This window comes from Brassica oleracea, chromosome C9, assembly GCF_000695525.1.
Source record: "Brassica oleracea var. oleracea cultivar TO1000 chromosome C9, BOL, whole genome shotgun sequence".
In the NCBI taxonomy this organism is placed as follows: domain Eukaryota; kingdom Viridiplantae; phylum Streptophyta; class Magnoliopsida; order Brassicales; family Brassicaceae; genus Brassica; species Brassica oleracea.
In genome coordinates, this window is record NC_027756.1 from 26068074 (window position 1) to 26073102 (window position 5029).

Genomic DNA, 5029 nt, shown 5'->3' on the forward strand with positions numbered 1-5029 from the left:
ATCTCTCGCGGTCACTCGACTCGCTCTCTCGCGGTCACTCGACTCGCTCTCTTGCGGTCACTCGACTCGCTCTCTCGCGGTCACTCGACTCGCTCTCTCGCGGTCACTCGACTCGCTCTCTCGCGGTCACTCGACTCGCTCTCTCGCGGTCACTCGACTCGCTCTCTCGCGGTCACTCGACTCGCTCTCTCGCGGTCACTCGACTCGCTCTCTCGCGGTCACTCGACTCGCTCTCTCGCGGTCACTCGACTCGCTCTCTCGCGGTCACTCGACTCGCTCTCTCGCGGTCACTCGACTCGCTCTCTCGCGGTCACTCGACTCGCTCTCTTGCGGTCACTCGACTCGCTCTTTGCGGTTACTCGTCATGGATAGCTCTCTCGCAGTTACTCGGTGAAGATCGCGGTCACTCGACTTGCTCTCTTGCGGTCACTCGACTCGCTCTCTTGCGTTTACTCGACTCGCTCTTTGCGGTTACTCGTCATTGATATCTCTCTCGCAGATGCTGGGCTTGGATCGCTCTCTTGCAGTCACTCGGACCGATCTATCGCGGTCACTTGACTCGCTCTCTTGCGGTCTCTCGACTCGCTCTTTGCGGTTACTCGTCATGGATAGCTCTCTCGCAGATACTCGGCTTGGATCGCTCTCTCGCAGTCACTCGGATCGCTCTCTCGCGGTCACTCGACTCGCTCTCTTGCGGTCACTCGACTCGCTCTTTGCGGTTACTCGTCATGGATAGCTCTCTCGCAGTTACTCGGCTTGGATCGCTCTCTCGCAGTCACTCGGATTGCTCGCAAGTCTCGAGCATGACGTGATACCGCGAAGACACGTCCACCCGTGACGATTTGATTGTGATGGTTCGCTCATGGCGGTATGTTCATGATGATGTCTATGGCGACTTGTCTTTGGCAGTTTGTCGATTGACACTTCATCCATGGCAACTTGCTCCGATGGTTCATAACACTGTCCTCACAGATCGTTCGCGCAACCATCCCGGAGTAAGAAGTCTGATCAGAATCAGAAGTATGTCGATGACAGCTCACCCGAGACGGTCCGTCTATGACACTTCATCTATGGCAACCTAACCATGATGGCCCATTCATGATAATCGTCTGCGACATGGGTAAAGCACGGAGTCCATTTTCTTATAAACCCTCTTCGTAAAATTCATTGCGATCAACTCCATCTCTCTCAACGAACTGGGGGGCTTACTGTTGGACATGGACTTTGTCCCCAACAAGGCTTATAAGATAATGGGCTCAGCCCATTTAAAAGGGGGGTCACTAGGAAACCCTAGACCTCTTCTTTCTATAAATAAGGAGCCAACCTCCTTTGAGACTCAGCTTCTTCTTGATTAGTGCGCTCAAGTCCGGAAGTTCTTTCATCTCCCTAGCTGCGTTGATCACCTTTTGCTCGGCACGATTGAATATCGAAAAGCGCCGCTTGTTGCCGGTAATCAAAGGTGGTAAATCGGATCTTCAGTCCCCTGCAAGAGGTCGACGAGTCAGATGCGGATAAAGGCCTCGAGTGAACAGACGCGAGCCAAGAAAAATATGTAATCACGAAAAGAAAACTTACTCTTCGAAATCCTATCGATGGCTCCTCGAATCCGCTCGACGGTGATGTCTTTCCAACTTACTTGAACACGCGACACGACGGCACGAGCGTTAGCAATGAACTCTTCTGGATAGGAGGCCTATTCTGGGTGATCGACTGCAATCAAACGAGGACTCGTCAGTCAGAAAACGAAAGAAAGAAACAGTCGATAAGCTAACAGCAGTGCTCTACCGAGCTTATGATTCCATAAAAATCGAAAGAAATCGCCGGGCAGCTGCTCGAAGGCGAAACCATCATATTTGACGTAAAAATAGAAGCGCTGCCAATTGGCCGTCCTGCTGGGGTGGTCAACAATCACATTGTAGTTGGGTCTCATCTGAATCGAGAACAATCCGTCCCCCATCGACTTAACGTAGGTCAGCTCTTCAAGAGTCCGCACACTCATTGAGATATCGATCTCCGCCGCCGTCACCATCAACGCTACCGAAATACGGAATGCGCCATTCAAGAACTGGCTCATCCCTGCGTCACGATGTCTCGCATAAGATGTGATGAGTCGAGGAATCGGAAACCAGAGCTTGGTCTCGCTCTGAAAGGATGACTCGTAGACACACTGAAACTTCAACGGAGGGGACCACGGCCTCTGAGACCTCGTCGGGATTAGGAAAGTCACTCCGACTCCTCCGCACTCTCTCAGCAAAGCTTTCACGCTGATAGGAGTCGAACGAGTCTCCTCGAAGTTCTCCCACGTTTGTCCTTCCACGACAGAAGAATGCATCTGTTCTGGCGCCAAAGCCGGGAGATCCTCGAAGATCCCTTCGGGATGATAACAACATGGAACGAAGTCAGGGAGAGAAGCCTCTCCTTCACTTGCCCCACCCTGACCGTCTCTCGCAATCAACGAAGCAGCCTCTCTCTCCTCGCGGAGTTGACATGCCGACTCAGCAACGAGGACTCGCTGAGGCGTATCCATATTCTCCGTATCCAACATGGCTTCACGATGAATCGTCTCGAAGTCAGAGGGAGAGTTCGACTCGACGACACGAGCATGACTCGATTCGGTTGCTCTCGCCACAGCCTTCCCTTTCTGTGCTCTGGAAAGCCTACCGTTACCGCCCGACGACATTCTCAAAGGACTAAGACTACAAAGTTAGGGAGAGAAGCGGAAAGCAAGAGAGAGAAAAGTACCTGAACCGGATGAAAAGTGGAGAAAATGAGATGCGAGGAGGGTATTTATAAGGGAAGGAGCGCATCGTACCCTGAGGCGTCATCATTAGGCGTCATCATCTCACCACGACTCGCGACGTTTCGACTTCTCAAGGAAAACCAAGACCGGTTTGAATCGAGACCAACAGTCGAAATCAAAACCGAAAGAAACCACCGGTCCAAAACGAATCGGTCAAATCACGGAGTGAGAATAAACGAGCTGCTCACACAGTCGAGGAATCGAGTGAGATCATAAACCTGGAACGATTGTCTTGCAAACCCTACTTCCAAATTCGCTGAGTCGGCTACGTTACTCACCAGCGAACTGGGGGGACTTACTGTTGTGTATGGGCCTAGCCCTCCCAAAAGGCCCACAAGACAATTATCCAGACACATGATCACAACAAAGAAAGTCGGCTCGTCGACTTGCGAGCCGGTGATCGACTCGGCTTTAGACTGTTTTTGATCGGCGAGACGACCAACCGAAAATCATCGGCTCGATGGCTCGAGTCAGCGGCCCGACACCTCGGCCCAACCACTCGAGGAGGCCCGTCAGGATAGAGCACATTAGGTTAACGAGCATGTGTCTATAAAAGGAGGAGAAAAGGCAACAAGGAGGGGATCCGCAAACTATTACACTCACTTCCGGCTAGATTTAGGGTTTCTTATCTTACTTCTCGCCGACTCGTATGGTCCGACGAACCAGTTTTCGCCGGACTAATTCCTTTGTTCTCTCGCCCTTTTGTAACACTGTTTCGACTCATTTATATAATAAAACACGTCTTTGTCTTGACCCACTGATGAGAACTCGTCCTTTCTCTTTACTAGTTTATCGACAGTCTCGGTTCAAACACTTAAGCAATCGAGCATAGGCTGGGGATTGCTTTATTTTCACTGCGACTACCACTTCATCGATCATACGAATTGAAAATAAGAAGATACTTCAATAATATAACTAGTGTTTTTAAAATACATAACTATTAGATGATAACCCGCGCACATGTGTGGGGTAAGTTTTTATAATAATGTTTGTTTATTAAATGGTTTTAACATTTTGCAACATTATAATCTTTATTGATTATAAAATAACGAATACAAATATTGGTCTCTTAAATATATCATCGTTGTTGAAGAGTTAACATATTAACATCTTATTTTAATTACTTTTAAGACTTCATATCCACAAAAGAAAGTTAAGTTTTGCGGCTGACACAAATCACCAAAACCAAATAGGCAATATCGATTGTATAATGACGAAAGGGGATTAGGTTTCCTGCTCTCGATAAGTTTACTATTGACTCTCCATAAGTTAGTTCATTTTCTACTTCTATAAAATTGTGCTTTCATTCTCGTCTTTGTTTTATTGATATTAGTTAAGTTTTTTTTTTTTTTTTTTAACTTTTTCTATGAATTCGGTGAATTAAATAAGTGTCAACTTTTTTTAAAGAAAATAGACATCTGTAAAAATTAGTTTCACTCCAGATACATATCTAAGAATCAAAATTTTGAAAAAATCACCGGCAAACTATATTAACAGATTAGTGTTAGGCTGTTATAGAATATATAAGTGCAAACTCGAAATATAAATATCTGTCTAGTATATATTCACCAGCTCGGTCTAAATATCATCTAATTCTATAACAACAAAATAAATTACTTATGTCACCAGTTTGGGTAATATTTGAATCCAAACGGGTAATATCCAAACCCGAATGGATATCCGAAGATAACCAAACATAATTATATTTAACCCTATATTTCTAGTTTACTTCTCTCATTTTATTCAAAATATTTATATTAATGATGCTTATTGCTCAAAATTAGATAATATGCATATAATTATGGACAAAATTATTTGCTACTCACTTAAAATATATATCAAGCTCTTGTTTCTTGCATTAAAATATATTATGGACAAAATTTCAAAACAATAACTAAATTAGTGTCTTTCTATTTTTAAAGTTTTATCTACAAACCTATTAATAGTTTATTTTTTTTTAAATTAGAAAACAAGATAAGTTAAAATATATTTTAAATACAAAAACTTAAACAATGAATCATTTATTTTTTTTCTTCAAAATTTAAATATCCGAACCCAACCCAAAATATCCGAACCCGAACATAAAATACTCGAACCCGACTCGGAGTGTAGAAATATCCGAACGGATTTTATACATTCTGAAATACCCGATACAAACCCGAACGTGTATCCGAACGCCCACCCCTACGATATATGATCTTCATTTGTATCTTGCTTGAACAAAAAAAA